At 34.5% G+C, this 21,165-nt stretch overlaps 1 long non-coding RNA gene across 2 annotated transcripts; it reads right to left on the minus strand.

The window, feature by feature from the left end:
- Positions 1-12,199: 12,199 nt before the first annotated feature.
- LOC116134560 lies at positions 12,200-15,419 on the minus strand. 2 transcript variants are annotated; one of them, XR_004128766.1, is made up of 5 exons: positions 15,140-15,419; positions 15,004-15,051; positions 14,129-14,437; positions 13,126-13,538; positions 12,200-12,482 (listed from the first exon to the last, which is right to left on the minus strand). It is a non-coding gene; the product is annotated as an uncharacterized LOC116134560 (long non-coding RNA). The 2 variants fall into 2 exon arrangements; XR_004128765.1 differs by having other exon boundaries at positions 15,004-15,419.
- Between the last annotated feature and the right edge of the window lie 5,746 nt (positions 15,420-21,165).

Consider the following 21,165-nt stretch of genomic DNA (forward strand, 5'->3'; position numbering starts at 1 on the left):
AATGTCAGAAATCAGAATCTCTGGCCAGAGTCTATTATTAGTCATACGAAAGCAAGTTCGTGATGATGAGTTCCAGACATATTGATCGACGATTTGGTAGAAGATCGAGTTTAGGATTTTGGCATTCCATGAATCCGTATTCGATCAGAATATATCAATGGAGGGACTTTACCTGCATGGTACATATGATCTAAAATGGGTTCGATGAAGTATTTCTTCATCGTGGTTTAGGGACTATGGCACATTGCTAGATGTCTACCATAGTTATTGGGCCTCTGGACAAGTTTTCGGATTCATCCAGAACTGGCTCACGGCTAATCCATGATGGACCTACATGGTCATACCAATAGCCTTGAGAAGTTAGAGAAGAATAAGAGAGAGAAATGATTATCCGAAGAGGGCTAGCACCTTTCGAGGGTAATGACAGGATTTCTATGGTAATAGTTACACAGAAAATTATTTGTGACATTTTAAGGGTTAAAATGGTCAAGCAATAATTAATTATATTTAATTATTATATCTTAAAGCGTTAAGATAAATGAGATGAACTAAAATAACCTTTTAGTAGTTAAAGGGCAAAAGGGTAAACTTGTGGGTTGTTAATGTAAACTAGTTTAGTTTACATGGGCCCTTGAATAATATTGATTATTCAAAGGGTAAAATAATAAATACTTGGGCTCCTTTTAAAATAAGAGTTTATTGGGGCATAGAAGTGGAAAACAACTAATTACAAAATTGCCCATGTATATATAAATGCAAATGGTTGTATTTTAGGTTAAGGGTTCATTTTGTTCACTCAAAAGAAAATCAATCTCTCTCTCTTAGGGTTCGGCCACTCTCTCGCTCTCTCAAGGTGGTATTAAAGTGTGGAGGACTCATCCCTTTGATTCTTGGCTTCATCAACCTTAAGCAAATGAGAAGGTATAATGTTTTCAAGCTTTGTTTGAAATTTTTTTGAATCCTATCAATCTAGCCCTTTCATGCTTTCAATCTACATTTTCCGCCACCTCTTCATGTTATTCTTTCAAGGATTAGGTCGCCCACTTCAAAGTCTCCATTCTTGACATTGGTGATAAAGTATCGCCTGGCTCTCTGTTGATAAGAAGCGAGCCTTAACTGAGAGATTTAATTGCACCGATTGGTGTAGTTTGACAGCCTATACCAATCGGTGCAATTAAATAATAGATTCCACCTATTATAATACTCATGTAATCGGTGTAGTTTTAAATTATAATACACTCCAAAACAATTATGGAATTGTTTAAAGAAGTCCAAAACAATTATTGAATTTTTTACAAGGCAACATATATAAGAAAATGATATATCAATTTTGGAGTGGAGATAAAAATTTTCTAAGAACCCTGGTACATCTCTCTTGGCCTAATTCTTCTTTTTTCCTTAGTGTGGATACTCTTTTGTTTAATTTCTCTTGAAATTAAAAGTCTTCAAGGTTGCTAAGGACTTAAGGTAATAAGCTATACCTTACATGTGTTTTCAATTTGATTGATTTTTTTTTTTACAAAATCCTAATATATATTTTATAGTATTATGTGCATCAAATGCTTATTTCTCGATGCATTCCAACCTTCAATTTTAACTTACATTTCCCCATTGGTGAATAAAAATTACAATATTTATGAATTTTAAAACAAAAAAGCTTTTGAGAATATCATCATCTTGAGAATATCTATATAAAGTAAACCCATTCAAGGATTAGAATACTTATGTACGTTTGGAGGCTCCTTCGAATATCTCTGATTTCGGACAGGAACACTGTTCACCGCCTACTGTTTACGGTTACTGTTCACCGTCTACTGTTCACGTGATTTTTTGCCAATCGGTGCCACATATGAAGAGGAAACCAGGTTATTAATTATATAGAGCGATTGAAAGCACATCAAGGTTCATTGAGAAATATATCAAACTATTTACAAATCGGTGCCACATATGCTATAATACATCTGCCTATACATAATTTAAAGCAATCAATTAGGCAGAGCTTAAGCGATCTGCGATCTGCTGCATTATACCAGACATACCAGATTGCTTAAGCGATCCATCAGATCCAGAACACATTTTCAGTCATCTCCACCTACAATCGGTGCTACCACCCCCAACTATCCACAATGCAAGAAAATATTCAACAAATTTCACTCCTTTCAACTTGCATTACATCAAACACAACCTAACAACCTAAGGAACTAAATCAAAATCATAACCTAAACCCAATGCATCATTAAATCTTTGTAAATTGAAATATAAAATGCAAATAAGAGATACACATACCTGGACAAAATGTCAGGAGGAGGAGGAGGTAGATCTTTGGCGGAGAAGATGTTAATGGCGGAGGAAGAAGAATATGTAGACGAAGAAGAAGATGTAGATGAAGCTAAGAAGAAATAGCAACGAGGGAAGGGCACAGTTCTGATGCGTTAAAAGTGGGAGGAAGAAGAAGAATGTGTTTGCGTTTGTTTGCAATAATTTCGGGTTTTTGGGGACATAGTTTATTTTTAAAAGATTACACAATACTTCATTAATCCTAATGAAGCACTAATCATGTTTAATTACTCTTAATCAATAATGAGACTATTTAGTTAACATTTCAAAACTTCATAGCCTTTTAATTAAATTTGAACTTGATATCGTCTTTTAATAAAAAGCCCCATTTTTTTGGACACAGAGGTTGAATCCAAATCAAAGAAGGAGAGTTTATACTCATTAAGGTTTAGAAATTTGCATTTAACAGCCTTTTTTTATTGCTTAATTTTTATTATTTTTATTTTGTTTAGAATCCAAAAATATTTTTTATTTTAAATTTTTGCAATTCATGCTACTTGATTATATTTTTAACATAAACTCATGTTTATATGATAATTGTTTATAAATGTTTCTAAAGGATCATGAAGAAATTAGTGATTATTTTTTTAATTGCATAATAAATGACATAGCAACTTTGTATTATAAAATAAATCAAAGATAAGATGAATTCATAAGAAATATTTTCTAAATCTGTAAAAAATATATTAAAAAAAAAATTCATTTCATTATTAGCTAAAAATAATGGATAAATAATATGTTCAAATCATGGATTTGAAAAGTGTATTGTGTGGAAAGTAGAAATATAAATGAAAAGGGTTATTCTCGAATAAATGAAGTTTATATAGACGACTACATATGTTTAAAATTTTTAACATAATAGATTTAGAATTGAGTAATGTTACAGTTATCGAAGGATACGCACCGAATTCATGCACCGAATGACATGGCGTAATCTTGACCGTTGATTCATTATAAATTAATATTAATCAACAGTTAATATTTTGTCACGTCATTCGGTGCATGGATTCGATGTGTAATTTTCGATAACTCTATCATTTTCCTTTAGAATTTGGGTTGGGGTAAATAGCATCATTCATAAAAATTTTATTCAATTGTGGAAAGAGTTATTTCCATTTTCCCACCCTAGTTTTGCCGAATGTACAAGTCGGTATACCTTAAATGCTTAAACTATAAATGTTCACCCAAAATGTAACTCTGATAAAAAAAAAAAAAAAAAAAAAAAAAAGTTAATGGCATAAATTCCCCAAAGGTAAATATAATAACAAAAATCCTTCAAGATTTCGGAAATAACACAAATCCCCATGTCAGTAATAAACTTCCTGTGAGTTGTTAAAATTTATGCTATCATGACTTAATAACCAAATTGCCCTCTTACTTTTATTTTTAACACATAAAACTTAATAGTAGGGGAATTTTTATTATTTCCGAAACTTGAAAAGGATTTTCATTATTATTTATTGTATCATATCCCAAGAGATTTATATCATTAACTCTAAAGAAAAATATAACAATACAACAGCATAAAAGTCAGTTGCTGGCTTTCTCAATAAAATTTAGCTAAGCATGGGCCATGTGTACTTACCTAAACCCTGAAACATATATAAGATCTAAACCTCTAGCCATTGACATTAATCTGACCAAGGGCAATCTTTGCCTCTATCATAAACCTCTTCAACTCGTTTGGGATAGGAATCTCAAACCACAATTCAAAGGCAAGGATAGAAGCTCACGAATCTTGTCAAAGGGCTTAAGGGAACATTGCCCTCTAGCGGGCTCAAAGAGTGACATATTCGGGAATTTGGTATTTAGTCCTATGGTGACCCTAGCCTTTCTCACCAGTCTTGGAAGTTTCTGCATCAACACTCCAGTTTCCAACACACTGTCGCGCTCTACGATTTCATCTCCTGACATGGGCTTTAGCGCTACTAATGATTTCTACACTTGCGGTCTACGAACTAGAGAACGTACATCTACTCTTTTCATTATTAGACTCGGTCTTTGCCCTATTTTAGGATTCATCTACTTCAAACATAATATACGCTAAATTCTAGAGTTGCAACGCAAGCATCAAGGTCCACAGAAAACAAAAGCAATAATGGACACAATCAACATACAAAAAGCTACTCAGTATTCAATCAAGATCAACCCGTACGAAAATCACAGAAAAATAGAAAACCCCTAGAAGCATGTAATGTTAAGATTACCAAAAAATCTTAAAGGTCAGAGCACAAAGTCGTGACACTGTGACGGAGAAAGAAAGAGACAAATGCCATAAAACTAACTTGAAAATGATGACGAACGGAGTGATTTGACCAACTGTGACCCTCGTCGGAGTCGCGAATTACAATATGTGGAATTTAAAAGGTAGAGAATTCGACAAAGGAATCACAAAATGACAAAGCAAAAGTTTATGTAAGGCAACATCAGCGCCCACGTCTGGGCTGTTAGATGAATCACATGGTCAGGGTGTGGAATGTGTGCCGCACTCGCCAGGTGTCGCGACTACAAGGCTAGAACGGTCTAAGGCAGTTATGACAGTTGTAACGGCATAAATGTGCCTGTGCCCGGCCTAGTTGCCCTAAGTATCATAACTACCGCCCATACCGCCCACGTGTAAAGAAGCTGAACCACCTTAAAGTGTTATTTCAAATTTCAAATTCAACCGTCCAAAGTTCATGACGCAGAAGCCTAGTTCTCGAATAAAACTATAGCGCTAAAGCATTTCTGCGTTGAAACATTTTTGACCTTTTTAACACCCTTTTTTCTATTGCTTAATTTTTATTTTTTTTAGAATAAAAAAATTAGGTACAGAATTTGATCATATCAATTAGAAGCTTCCAATACTGACTTCTTCGTCATCTCATTATAATTAAACAAAAATGCTTGTTGGATCAATTGATGTGGATAAAATAGGAATATATTTACTTCTTTGTCTTTACTGAATTAAAAAGTACAAAAATAATTTAACGGTGAAAGAGAGAATTGTTTCAAATTTCATTTAATTCTCTCCCTCATCATTCCCTATAAAAATCAAATTTGAATGAGATATTTTCAAAACATTGTATTTGTTATGTGATTTGTTACCAAGAATAAATCCAATATTTTAATTTAATTATATGATAAGAGTTATTATACACTTGACTCATGCCAACAATTGTAAGTTTAATTATAATCAAGATATATGTGATAAAAATTTAATTTCAAATAATATCTTTATTGTTGTCGAAAATTGCTTCCAATACCGCGTTTCGCTCTTTGGATTTCATGGTTCCCTTCCAAATCGAGTAATGAATAAGACTTTCCTTTCAACACGAAAATTAGCACGTATTAATAGACAAAGTCATACCAAACAAAATATGAACACTTGGATTACAATGGTTGGCTTAATCGAATTTTAAGTTGTCTATGCATAGATAAAAAAAACCTCTTGTACAAAATCTATAAACATTCTCTCGATAGAGATCAATATATATATGAACACTTGAATAATGCAATGGTGGAGTAACACATAGCCTGTAGCCCACCATTCATTGCCTAGATACCCTTCGACTATCTATGCAAAAGGATGCGTCACATTCTCTTAATAGAGATCAATAAATATATTAATATTTTCGTTTATTTTTAAAATTAAAACAATCTAATTTTATTAAACAAATACAGAGAAAATGACTTTTATCATCATGACATGGCATACTCATTCAATATGAGATTTTATACTTGATTACTTGTAAAATATATATTAAAATATTTTATAAGAGACTTTATACGCATAATATTGTATATACAAATGTTGATACATAATTTTGCACCAACCAGCATGATCCAATCGACCTTGCCGGGATCGGAACCGATGTGTGCGTGATTAATGAAAATCAACGATGAATATGAATGAAATGAACTAAGAATAAAAAGATTTTTAAAGTGGTTTGGCCGGGTTAACAACCTACGTCCACTGTGTTTTTGTATTTGCTATGAGAGCTTACAATGTGATTTTTATCTGAAATTCGTAACCCCTTCCTCGTTGTCTGATGGGGGTTTATATACAAGATTTGTACAAAAGAAGAAACACAATTTAGGTGATTATAACTTATTCGAATCATAATTCTGATATCCTCGCGATTGGGCGTTGTGATTAGTAGCGATCACCTTTGATCCAGTCTTTCCAGCAATATCTGGGATATGAAGTAATATGGGGATTGATTGAATGATTCATTGAATTGTTCATGACTAGCTTATTCTAGGTTGATCAATCATAGTTGCCGAGCTCATTCTGGATCGAGCTATATTCTCGAGTTGGCCCGAGCTTGGTGAAAAAACCACACACAACATCTGCCCCCTAGTGTTCGATGCTCATTTTGGGATTTGAAGACTATTGCTCGATTTGATGTCAAGCTCGGCTTCAACAGTGAGTCTTCGAGTGCGTGCTCGACTGGGGCACAATAATCGACCTTGTGCTTAGCTGATGTACTTCACACTTGGATCTTTATTCCTCATAGTACCTATCAAAACTCAGAATATGAACAGTCAGGGCATACAAGTAATTTTTGCGTGGTCGTGCCGCATTAAATGCGGCAGCCTTTATCAGTTACGTTTCATTATGCGTGGGCGAGACAACTGCTCATGTCCAAAGTCGAGGCCATGTGCGATGACGGTTATCATTATAGCAATCTGACAGTTCGTCGCTCCTTCCGGATGGTTGACACATGGCCACGCCTACGGGCTGAGATTGCTCAATGAATGAAGGGTTAGAATCGACTGTAAGTTGACGGCCACGATTAAACTCCGCCCATTCGTCTCCCATGCGAACCACTATAAAAGGTGACAAAAAACCTCAGAATAGTTACTCCGAAAGTTATTCTGACTCTAGTTCTCCTTTTCCATTGTTCTTACGTCGTCATGATGGTCTTTCTCACGATTTCCCATCACTTTTCTTATTCCGATAAGGCTCTTTTCCTTATTTTCTTCCCTTTTTCTGTTTTTTGAGTCAAAGGGTAGCTACTGTAGTGGCCACATTGGATGTTTTAAGGTTTCAGTAGGGCTTTTGGTTGTGTCTCCGACGGTCTCAAGTTTTAAAGGGGTTTAACGCAGTGGCCGTGGGTATCTTGGGTAGGTCGTGTAACACCCACATCGAGGTACGTAATCTCATTTCCCTTAGTTGTAGTGTTTATTCCAAGATGAATGTATGAAATTAGCTTAGGGAAAATTTTGCAGACTTCGTCGCGGCAAAGGGATTTCATTGCCGTGACAATGTACTCTCTGCCCAAATTCATGGCATCAAATGCATGCTTCATCGGGGCAAAGAAAGTGCTTCGCCGGGGCAAAAAACTCCCTGGAAATTTTTGTGAAATTCAAGGGAAAACTTGCTTAAGGGCAAAATTGTCATTCCGCCCATAATTAGTTGAAAGTGTGGGAAGTGAAAAGAGATAAATTTACATGGAGAAGGCAATGGAATGAGGACATTATGGTAATTGACTAAGGGACACTGATGGAATTTCATAAAATGTGTAAGGGTAAAATGGGAAGCTATAAGTAATAATATGTTATATTAATGGTTCAAGCATAAACCCTAGCCATTCTTCCCCTTCCATTCACTCCAATTTCCACCTAAGTTCTCTCAAATTTCTTCAATCACTTTTCAAGGAAATTCATAGATCTTGGTTCACTTTTGGTGGAATTTCAATCTCAAGCATCCCTAGGGTTTAAGAGAAGAGGGTTGTATCAAGGAAGACTACTAAAGTGTTTAGATTGCTCACATCTAAGGTAAGTAAATCCAACCCTAGTCATGATTGGAGCAATATTGTATAGAGAACTTCTTTTATGCATGTATGTGTTTGTATGAGAATTGTTAATGGAATTGATGTTGAATGATGGTTAGAATTCCACCATGAGAAGTGGTGTTTGTGTATGTGGTGTTTGATGAGAGTTTGGATGAATTATGGAAGAATTAGAGTAGAATTTGTGAAGTGTAATTCCTGGCCAGGTTTGATGATGATTTTAAGGAGTTTGGCTCCAAATTTTGGTGGCTTAAGAAAGATATAGAAGTGTAGCCAATTTAGAGTTTGTGTGTGCATACAAATTGTTTGATGAAATGTCAAAGAGAAGTGCATGCATGAATATGATTATTTGTTATCTTGAGATGAGTTTGTAGATGGTAGAGAATGACATGTTCACATGCCATATAGCATTATTTCTTCTAAACATGTGAATTTAGAAAGTATAACAAGTACAAGCCCATCTACATGCATACATACACATAAGAGCATTAAAGAGCATTAAAGAACATTAAAGAACAAAGAGAAAGAAAAGAGAAATAATAAAGAACACTTTTAAAGAAGAAAAAGGAAGATTGTTGCAATGGGGAACCCGTGAGTGACTAGCCCCACATGCACGCCGCCTTTAGCGAGCGGCCTCAGAATAAGAAAGAAGATTTGTATAGTCCGTTAGAAGTGCATGTGGATGAGGACTGTACCCAGAAAGAATTAGAGAATACACTCACACGGCCAGGGTTCCAAATCCACGTCTCAACTGAGTCCAATTGGCAAGAAAGAATTGAAAGAAAGAATAGAAAGAATGAAAGACTAGAAAAGAAAGAAAGAAAGAAATACAGAGAAAAGAAACAGAAAAACATAAAAACATAAAAGAAAATGCATATCCTATGTATTTGTGCATATGCATTATATCTATGCATGATACTATTTCCACTATCCTGAGTAGTGAGAAACTAGAGTTAAAGAAAGAGTAGAGAATAATAGAAAAGTTTGATGTAAGGAAAGAAAATCAGAATAAGAGCAACAGAGATAGAAAGGGTAGCATAGTGGGTTTACTTATTGAGTAATTAATGCTCACCCCGTTGTTTTCAATGTTTTTGCAGATAGTAGATGAGATGCGGTCAGATGGAGCGTCAAGAAGCGGAAGGGTCTGGCAACACTGTCGAGCTTATTTTTTTGAGTAATTTGGTTACTTAATGTACATATTTGTATATAAAGAAAAATTAGTATGGGCCCTTTATTTTATACTCATCTACTTGTATATTTTCTTATATATATATTTAGTGAGTTTTACTATATATTTCATAAGTATACTAGCTAGAGAAAGAGAAGCATTATAGGTCGCGTCCCTTCGTTGTATTGCACGAGCTATCTCAGGTGCCTGAAATAGAAGCGAGTGTGGAATGGTCGCCGATTTGTTCGAGCTCTGACACATGTTTGCTTCTTTTTTCAAGTACCCAGAAGCAAGCTACAACTATGTCTTCCTCCAGGAGTCGTACCATAAACCGAATGTTCAATTTGCTGGTAGGCTCAGCAATCCTTGGGGATGTGTCCCCCGAGGTTTCTGAAGAATTCATCGCTCGAAGCTCGGACCTCGACGCTACGGGCTTGTCCGATCGTGCTTCAATTCAACTAGCTCACTCCTCGCCGTCTCCAGCCTATAGGCTATCAAGAGAACCACAATCCTCGATCACCCTCGAGCGGGGATCTTGAACGCATAAGAGTAGTCTACGCGTCGCAACTTAACTTGATGGTTCCGGAGGGATATTCTCGGAAGGACCCCTACATGGATGGGTAGCAACCTCTAAGACTCTCCTTAGGTGCGAGGTATCCATTCCCCCGCACTACTTCATCGATAACGTGTTGAGGCGATTCGACATTGTTCCTCTTCAACTGACAGCCAACTCTTACGTGATCATTATCATGATGTACTTCACGTACATGATTGCTGACTTAGGCGAGTCGTCCGTTGAAGAGCTCGTCCACTTGTACAAGCTCAAAAAAGGGCAAGACTAGACATACTACCTTTCTAAAGCGAGGAGAGTACGTTTCAATGGGCTGGTCGACGTCTCGAAGAAAATTCCACACTGGGATTCTCAGTTCTTTTTCTACAAAGCCCAGGAGACCGATGTCTTCACTACGGAAGCGAGTAAGGCTCGGGCTTCCTGTGTTCGTGCGAGGATTGTTCTCAAGTTGTACATTCTAACTGATCGTCATGTCTTGTTTTGTAGTTAACGTTGAGCAAAGTTATCTTCCAGTTGTGAGCTTACAGAGGCTGCAGCATTTTAGTGATCTTCCGGACAATCAGTGCAACGTTAATCAGCTTCTTACGCTTCCTCACCTGAAAGCGTATAACTTTTTTCGGGACGAGGCCAATTTTCTAGCGCTTTTGGAGAAAGGTTAAGTTGTTACTTGCTCACGTTTGTTGTCTCACGCAAATAGATTGCTAACTCGTTTACCTTTTTCCTTGCAGAAATGTGGGCCGAAAAGCCAAAAAAGAAGAAAATAGATGCCTTTGCGGCCGTCACGAAGGCTCCAACTGTTTTAGGGATGAAGCAGCCCGCAGACATTGCCAGCTCGAAGCATGTTGGTGGCGAGCTTAGGGGAGGCCCAAGCACGAAGAAGCCCGCGACTTTGAATATAATGACGTTTATCTAGTGACAACTCTAGATCCTATTCCTTTGGAGGCCTTTATGCTTCAGGTGAGGAATTTAGTTGACATATCCTCACTCTTAATGCAATAATTTGATTTTCATTCCTGTATAAATGGATTTCTTTCCTTAATCATTCTGTAATGTTTTGTTGGATACTATCACAAATTTTTTTGTTTATATCTTTTGAAGATTTATAATTTTAATTAGAAGGTAGAATTAATAATGTCATTTCATTTCAATAGTTGATTCACTCTTTTTCTTTATGTCTGTTGTGGGCGGGATCAAAACTTTGTAAGATGGTTCTGGGAAGATCTATAGTTGTTGGATGGATTGCTTTAGTGTCTCTTGGAATTGATTTTCTACTAAATTAATTTACTCTAGTTCATTAGTTGTGTATTTCTTTGCCAATTGTTGCAGCATAAGTCCTAACCAACCAAAAACTACAATTAGCAATGGAAATTCTTTTACTTGTATTTTTAAGTAGACTGGTTAGCAAATATTGCTTGCTAGTTTTGTTCAAATAATATACAATCGCACTTGCTCATTAATTATGAAAAATAAAATTATTGCTATAGGAATTGAAAAATTCTTCCTAAAAAATGGTTAGGCCATATGGTCTGATTTTCATTAGAATTCCTAAAGGAGTTGAAAAAAAAAAAAAAATTAAATTTAAATTGCTCCTGAAATTCTGTGTCACTATTTCATTGCTTGAGTACAACTTCTCCCACTCTTGTAGGCTTGCCCTGCATCAATTGACCTTGATTTGAAATTTCTAGTAAGTGGCACCTGGTGCATTTTAGAAAGGGGGGCTTAAATATGCAAATTACTGGTCAAGCTGCATCTGGCTGTTAGTTGACATGAATGAACTAATGCTTTTTGTTGTCAAACTGCTTGAGAAGTGAGAACCTGAATGTGCTTTTGCTTTAATTTTGGGATAGGAAACAGAGGACAAATGTATCTTTTGGTAACAAAAATTTAGTGGTTAATTCTAATAATTTTAGATGCTGAATATAAGATCCAAATATGATAAATTACTTTTCGCTACTATAAAATTAGCTGCAGAATGTGTTTTTTTGTGAGAAAATAATTAGTGGTGAAAACATTTCGTTTTTAGTTGAGAAATGTATATACCCAATTTGGTTTCTTACATTTTATAACTAATGTTTAGTCATTAAAATTAATTTTTTGCATCTAAATAATATAGTAACCGATTGTATATGAGTTTTGAAAACTAATTATTTTAATTAGCTATTATTGATTAGTCTTGGCTGGTGTATTATTTTTGCAATAATACTTTAATAACTAATTGGTTAACATTTAAGAACATTATTTTTGCTCTTTGTAAATGACCTAGTTTATACATTCAACATCAACAAAATAATTGACACAATATAAAAATCTGATCACTAACATCAAATATATATATATATAGTCCATACACGGATTTTTATGCATGATGAGCAATAAAAACCCAAAATGCACTATCATGTGTGCATAACCAAAAAACAAAGCATGCACCCCACATTTTCATCAGTACCTATCTATCTGTGCATAACTCTAACAAACAAAATGCCCACCCCGTATCTTGCTGCTAAGTCATTGAGAATGCAATATTCAGGTTGAAGCTGGAAGCTTTACCAAGCACTTCCTCACATGTTTAAGCTTCAGATCTTTCATTTTCCCCCGCCTGGGTTTCCTCTTGCATCTCAATCATTTTCTCCTGCCATCAATTCATACCATAAGCAATAAGTCCAGCATGAATTTGGGATTCAATAGATACAATATAATAACATTTAACACTATTGACTAAATGCATATAGTATGAACACCTCATATGCATCTCACCCATTCTCTGTGGTACAGTCAATAGTTGAGGTTTAACATGCCCAAACTTATACAATAGTTACTTAAATATTCAGTGTTTATATGAATTATATGCATAATGTCTCATCCTCTTCTTCAACATCAACATCAGTAAGAAATTAAGAAGAAAATCAGCCTACTATATTGGATTCACTTTCTATTTCAGATCTCCACCAATATCAATCTCCACCAATACGCATATCATCCACCAACATCTCATGAATGAAATTCATAGGTAAATTAATCATGATTCAGCTGAGTTTTATTTCTTTCTTTTGGCTATATAGAGAACACTCTAAAACAGACAAAGTTTTCATTTATTTAGCATTGTCAAGTTGCTTTATAACAATCAAATGTGTTTATATCAAAACATTGTTTACTACACAAATAAGCATTGAATTGAGGAGTCTCTTGCGCAAGAAATCTAGTAATAATAGATACAATCATAACTACACAACTCATGCAACATTAATTAGATAATTTAGACTTGATGAACTTACATATAGCTCTCTTGCTTGTTCATTAACCCACCCTTTCTCGATTCCCCAACGAGTGTCATGAAACAATTGTATTGGACCGATCGAATCCCCAAGAACACAACTCTCTAAACTAAAAGAATTATACAACTAGATAAAGACAGGCAAACTTGATGATGGTCAGAAATCAATAAAACAGGAAGCACACCAGAAACACATTAGAATCAGATACGCTAAAAAAGGCATAACCCATAAAACAAAAAACTTTCAAGAGATTATAATATCATTCAAACCAAAACCTGTATCATGCAAGGTATTCTTACTCACCCTGTTGACCTTTCCACTACATAGTTGGTAATGTAAAGGCCAATAAATGTGGCCCAGAAAAAGTATATAGGAGAGATTTCATCTGATGAACCCCCATTGTCACTACCTAACTGCAAATTTTAAAGAATGTTAAAGTATAAATTATCAACAACATGATACAGTCATTTCCGAGATAAAACCAGATATCATAAAATCAACGGCTTCTAATCATACCACCCCATATAAAACCCACTTGGACAAAAGTGGATAATCACTTGCAGATCCAATCAAACTAACTCATACAAATATTAATTAAAAATGAAGTACAAACGCATTATTTTTAGGTAAATACTTAACCACACAGTCATTATAATAACTCAACTAAAACAAATAGCACTTAATTACAACCCTGTATATTTGGCAGTCTATATCAGTTCAAGAAAATAAAAATTTTAGGTTATTTCAATGAAGTATAAAATACTTTTTTTTTTTTTTTTTTTTTTTAAAGAAAAAGAAAACCCAATCACTCACTTCCACAATTTTTTCCTCAATAACGAAACAGAGCATTAGGGTTATTCTCAAAAATAATCTGTATCTTTGCAAACAACATATATATATATATATATATATCCTTGCAAAGTTAATCGAACTGAAATGAATGAAATAATCAAGTAATATCAGTAATAAATGGAGGATTAAAAATTATAGCAATAGAAAGTACCTGGGATATGAGAGAAAAAGGAAGCTTGGATGTGAGTAGACAAATAAATTACTTGTTTTATCAATCCTTATCTAACAAGCAGAGGTAAGGCTGTTATAATAATGGTAATAATGAATTCTAAAAAACCTAAGTAAAAATTACTTCAATTAATAGCTCAATTAAACGAAAACGTACAGTGGAAAAGATGTTTAGCAAGAGTATCATTTGGCAGGTACTCAGCCACAAGCAATCTCTCGTCGCCATCACAGCAAAAGCAATCAAATTCGCCAGCCTAGTATCCCTCAGCTTCCCAACGCCCCACGCTTCGTCCTATTAATAAAAATATTAATAAATAAATGAAACCCTAGGAATAAAATGAAACAAAATAAGAATGAAAAAATGAAATCAAAATTGATAATAAATGCATATAGCAAACTGTTTGATTATGAACTCAAAATAACAAAAGAAGGCCGATATGACACTGAATATTATCACAAACAAGCAAAAACAAGCAACTGCGCTAAATAACAATAGAAACAACATAACCAAAACAAGCAGCCTGAAGTTTTGTTTATGAACTCAAGCAACCACATAATATGACTCTGAATATTATCACAAACAAGCAAAAACAACTTATCCACTCTAGCGTATGACACTGAATCTTATCACAAAAAAAAAAAAAAAAACAAAAACTTTTAAATTATTTATGAACTCAAGCAACCACAGAAACCATCTTCCTAACTTTAAAATAAAACAAAAAATAATAATAATATTTACCTAAACACTCAAAAGTTGATTGTAAAGGAAGCCACATGTATCATGTTCTCCATTCACAACCAAAACAAGGAATAACAGTAAAACTCCATGATGGAATAACTAAATCGAACAATCCTCACCTGTTTACTTTCGTTGGATTTTGATTTACAAAAGAGAACTGGCTTATTCTGCACGATGAACCAAAAATCAGTAACAAAACATAACAATATTAATCAGTCGACGTCAAATTGAAAAAGACAAGAAACGAATCCTTACCTAAATCAAAGAGCGTGTTATGGATTTGAGTTTAGATGGTGTCACCGTGGTTGTGGCGCGACGAAGCTGGGTTTCTAGCCGGGAAACAAAGTTTCTGGAGACTGGAGAGTGTGATTGCATGATAGGGTGTTTGGGTTTGGAGCCTTTAGGCGCCTGTGTGGATGGTAAGTGAGAGAGAGAGAGAGAGAGAGAGGGAGGTGTTGCAGTGGCAACTGGAGAAGTCCAGATTTTAGGGAAAAAATGGAGAAGAAGATGCGAACGGAGTGGAGCAGTGGGGAGTGTTTTGCGTCTTAGGGTAAAATTAGTTTGGGGATTTTGTATAACCAGGTTTACTTATTTTTTAATTTTTTTAATTTTAAGATTAAAAAATTCCTGGGCAAAATTGTTCACTTTTTTTTTTTTTAATTTTACCCTGAAACCGGGTTTGGGGTTTTGTTTTTCTTTAATTATAAGGATCCTAGTTAGTAAATAACGGGTACAGTAAAAAAATGGTACGAAAATTTTACAGGTATAATATGACAAACGGTGAAAATATGTTTATAAAAATTCGGCTATAAAATTCGGATACAAAAAAAATACGGTACGGATATATACGGGTTTAATACGATATATTATTAATAATACGTTTTGAAAAATACGGCAATATCAATTATAGTTTTTAACATTTTTATGGGCTATCTGATTAAAATTAATTAAGACTTTTATGGAGTATCTAATTAAAATTAATATAACATTTCAAATGGGGAGGATTCAATTAACTAACATTAATCTTTTCTTTTCTTTGCGTTAACAAATTCCCAGCCCATGTCTTGTTCTAAGTTCTTTGAAAAGATATTTATTTATTTTTTGGTTTGTGCAATAGAAACATAATTGCAGTGTTGAGTCATGAGTGTTGAGATTGACACGTAAACTGAAATCTACCACAAACACAAAACACCCATGACCCATCTTAAAAACCCCCCTCCCTCTCTCTTCTTCGATCAATCATCTCTCAATGTCTCTGTCTCACCCACAAGGCCAACTGTTTCTTTCAGAGCTCCAAAAATGACATCTGTGCTATTCTTTCTGCCAATACTTTCCCTTCCTCAAACTTATTCTTCTCCCCCAAACCCGTTAAAAATCTCAACCAGTTCGCCATCCGAGCTTCCTCTGATGACTCTGCTGGTTCCTCAGATGAAGACCCAAGAGATGAAGAAAAGCTGAAAACGTGGAAGAACTGAGGAAGAAAAGCTGAAAATGTCGTCCGTCGAAGAACTGAGCAAGAAGAAGAACCGAAGAAGAGAAGAGATTTTGTTTAATTTTGAATTAAACCCCACTAAAACGACGTCGTTTTGGGGAGAGCAATGAGTTTTTTTTTTTTTTTTTTTTTTGCAATAATACGCGAATTATACGGGTATTCGTATTATACACTTATAATTCGGTAGTTTTTATAACATACGTCAAAACACGTTTTATACGCGTATTTACTAACTAGGGTAAGGATTTAGAGACTTTTTAATTTGTTTACTTTTTTAATTTTAAGGAAAAATTGTTTACTTTTTAAATTTTTTTTAATAAAATTAGAAATTTTATTTTTTATATTTTAGTGGACCAAAATTGAACCGGTTTTTCGGATAAACGAAAAACTAGTTCGATTCCTAGTTAGGTTTGGTTTCTACATTTTTCTAAACACCCCTACATTTGGGTGTTCGGGATACGCCTCGCCAAAACTCACCGAAGTTAACAATCTCCATCGAAATAGACATGGAGTAAGCACCAGAGTCAGTGAACAAGTCGTTGTCTATTGAACGGGAGTGTTAGAAACTAGAACTTTTGTTCCAGTGTCGGAAGGAGGTTGACTAGGAGGGTTTGCACAAATGAGTGAAATAGCAGGTAAGCAAAAGTTTTAGGGAAAAAATGGTGGGAATAGTTAATGAAAAATGGGCAGCAAAAGAACAGTAGCAAAAGTTTTAGGCAAATTTTTTTGCTTTTTATATACTTAATCCTTGACAATTAAAAACTGTCAAGGATTAAGACTACAACAAGTCAAGAGCAAGATTCATAAAATTTATTTTTAACCAATTCCTTGACAATTAATAACTGTCAAGAATCATCCAAAACGGTCAAGGATTATTTCAAATTCTTGACAGTTCATAAACTGTCAACAATTTGATTCTTGACAGTTTATAAACTGTCAACAATTTGATTCTTGATATTTTTTTAAAACAGCCAAGAAAATATGTCAACTCATTTTGTCAAGGAAGGGGTTTTTTCTAGTAGTGAGTTGAATAAAAAACTCAAATAAAAAAGAGATCAAAAGAACAAACCCACAAAACAGTTTTTAAAAAAACCCAAAAGATACGCAGAAATAAATGTATAGAAAATAAATCAAAGATCTAAAGAACAAGAATGTGAATAAAAATGCGAACCTTAGTTGAAGAAATCGATGAATATGAAACCGTCTCGAATGAGTATCCACAAAACAAAAAACTTAAATACCCAATTGAGAAAATAAATAGAGATTATCAAACACCATTCGTTTATTAGCAACAATAAACAAATTTAAAGTACTCATTACAATTATAATAGCCATTGTAATGTCAAATGAAAGAGAAGATAAAAGTAAAATCACCCATTACGAAGTTAAACCCACCCATTTAGGAACGGTACTAACAACATATGCTTAAAAAAATTAAAGTAAATGTTGTGAAGAAACGGATTGAAAATCAAATAATAAAATCGAAATACCATCTGTAAAAGAATGAGCTTTGAAATAAAAACAAAAAGAATTTACCTTCAATGGGCTAATGTAGATGGCAAAAGTAGAATCAAGGAGATGGTAAAGTGAAAAGGGAAATTGGATACAGAGGAGTGCGTGGAGAAGAAAAGGACTCAGGTAAGAATAGGGAAATTGGGGTATTAGGGATTTGGTTTTAAGTTTGGGTTTATATAGGATGGGCTTTTAGTAATTGTTTCTATAAACATAAACATTTATTTATTTGCAACAACCAGTTTTGGTCACCATTTTTAACTTTTATGTTTTGTAAACCATCAATAGCAACTAATATTTTAGTAGTTGCCAAAAAAAAAAAAAAAAAAAAAATTGCAACTAATGTTGTAGTTGCCACTGTCGAATTTCTGATTTGCAAACTTTTTGTATCTAATTGATTTTGGTTACTAATAGTATATGTCATTTTTAATAAACAATATTTAGTGGCTAACATTTTGGTTGCGAAAAAAATCCTATTAACAACTATAACTTTAGTTGCCAAAATAACACACCCAAAATTTCAATTTATTTCAAGTGAGAACATGGGGCCGCCCAAACCCATTTGCAAAATTTACCATACATTTGGCAACTAAAATCTTAGTTGCCAAAAGAAGATAATTTGCAACTAACTAATTAGTTATGCAACAGTAATTTTAATCACAAATTAAAATATTATTTTTTCATTTTACTGGGAAAGTGGGGGCCAAAAAAATTCATCAAGTTTTAGCGACTAAATACATTTTAGTTGTTATACATGAGTTTTTGCAACTATTTGTAATATGCACAAAATAATTAGTTGCCAAATGTACCTTGGGCCCTTTGTAATTATTGTCAGAAGCTTGGATATTTCGGTAATTGTATTATTTTGTAACTAATAAAAATAGTTACAAATTAATTAATAAATATTTGCATCTTATTTAGCAACTATTCAGTAGTTGCAAATAATTATTTTTTGTAACCATAATTTTTGTTGCAAAATCTGTTGTTGTAGTTGTCAATTGTGTTGTAAAGCTGTGAAAATTTACCGCGCAAGAATTGGCAACCAAATAAATTAGTATCTAATGTGATATTTTTGGCAACAAATCAAATTAGTCGCAGAATATTAATTTTAGACGCCAATGGCGAGAATAAATGGGCCCTAGAATTTTATTCCCCTTTTGCTGACCGATTGGAATTTAGTAACTAAATGTCGGGTACCTGCAACTATTTTTTCCTAGTTGCAAAAAAATTGGTTGCAAAAAGTACTTTTTCTTGTAGTGCATATCTCTTGGGCTCACGATGTACTCTCCCAGATCTACGTAGCTCCTGTGCTACCTAAGGTGGTTCACTTTGATCCACAAGTTGTGGAGTAACCTCCTCCTAATGTTCAACCACTTCCTATGGCACATCATCCCGTCCTTCGTCTAATGTATCTTGTGCTACTAGAACTTCATCGAGTTGTACTTTTCTCCCACTAGTACTTCTTTAGAAAAAAATTTCCTTTTCTAGGAAGATACCAGTATGAGCAACAAAAGGTGCTCTTCTGGACGGTAGAAATAGTATCTTTTGGTCTCCTCAAGATACTCCACAAATACACTTTCGTAGGATTTCGAGCCCAGCTTGTTCGAAGTCAATTTCTTGATTAAGCTTACACCCACTCAATTATTCATACGGAGTCTTATCTATAGACCTTGGCGGTAGACAGTCTAGTGCGTGAGTCGCATGTCTCTAAGGCATAACCCCAGAATTATGTGGGTAGATCACAAAAACCTCATCATGGACCTAACTCCCACATTACTTCAAGTATTTTTAACTCAACTTGCCATATTCAACGTAGATGTGACTTTGAGAATATTCTGATTGTCCATTTTTGAAAACATATTATTATGAAACAATTCCATAGAATATTATTTATACTAAAAGACAACAATCCATTAGTAAAGCAATATTCTTACTTGTCCAAAGTGGACATAGAAAAATTATTTCTAGAAACTGAACGAATATCATAACAATCCACAAGTTCCAAGTAACAAGCCCGTAAGCAAAATCAGACAATAAGATCCTAAAGCTACTGTAGCATCATGTGCTCCATCTCCAACTAGTAGGTCTACCTCTCCCTCGGAAAGCAATCTACTCTACTGAAGTCCCTACACATTAGAACAAATATGAGTACCACATCCTGTGTCAATGACCCAAGATATTGATAGGAGAAGTTAATCTCAATCAAGAACATACCTAACGAAGAAGTAACATCCTTCTTCCTTTTTGCTAGAAAGGCCTTGCAATGTTTCCTCCAGTGGCTAAGATTCTCACAGTGAGGACAAATGCCCTTTCTATCTATAGTAATTCCTTCCAACGACTTCTGAGCCCTTACCTTCTCATTTGAGTTGGCTTCAACCAACGTCAATGTTTCTGACATTCTCATGCCTGACTCAGTAACATTCAACATATCCAGAAGCTCGGAAAGGGAATTCTTCTTATCATCCTCAATGAAGTCATAGACAAATTGAGAGTAAGAATCTGGCAAAGACTATAATATTAGGTCTATTGCTAAACCTTCATTAAGTCTGCATCCCAAAATCTCAAGCCTGTTCATATACTCGGTCAACTTGAGTATATGATCACCAATTTTGGTATCCTCTTCCATCCTACATCTGAATAATGACTGAGACACCCAATGCTTCTCATTTCTTTGAAGAAAATGAAGAATAGAAGCCAAGTCCATTCTCTAGCACTGCTATCGCAGTAATGGTGTCATTGATGCAAGCACAATGTATCTAGTCATTTCTGCTTTCGTATCATGTGTATGCTTCACATATACATACCTAGTCTCATGGATAGAACTATTAGCAAGCTCTGGTGACAAAGCCTACTCAATGGTGTATAATCTATCGCTTGACTGAAGTATATTGTTTATACTTCTATACCAGTCAATGAAATTCTCACCATTCCATTTCTCTACCAGTTCGATGATTTGTCGTAGTGATGTTGGGATCATTTTGCTCAATTAAGTGAAACTACAAGTGCAGAATAAAGCAAAATTATTATCATGTTTATTTTTATTTAATAAGGCCTTTTATTAAATAATCACTCCCACTATTTTCCTCAAGCCAATAGCCCTTACTATTAACTCGGGAAAGCCTGTTGGCTTTCCTAGTGGACTGAGATCCCATCTAACCCATTTCAAACCTTCGCTTTGGTGAACAAGCCAAAATAGGTTGATTAGGTAGAACAACAAACTTAATCCACACCAATTGATAACTCCTACTACCAACCTCAAATATGAAGCAAGCCAACA

This window comes from Pistacia vera, unplaced genomic scaffold (genome assembly GCF_008641045.1).
Source record: "Pistacia vera cultivar Batoury unplaced genomic scaffold, PisVer_v2 Contig29, whole genome shotgun sequence".
In the NCBI taxonomy this organism is placed as follows: domain Eukaryota; kingdom Viridiplantae; phylum Streptophyta; class Magnoliopsida; order Sapindales; family Anacardiaceae; genus Pistacia; species Pistacia vera.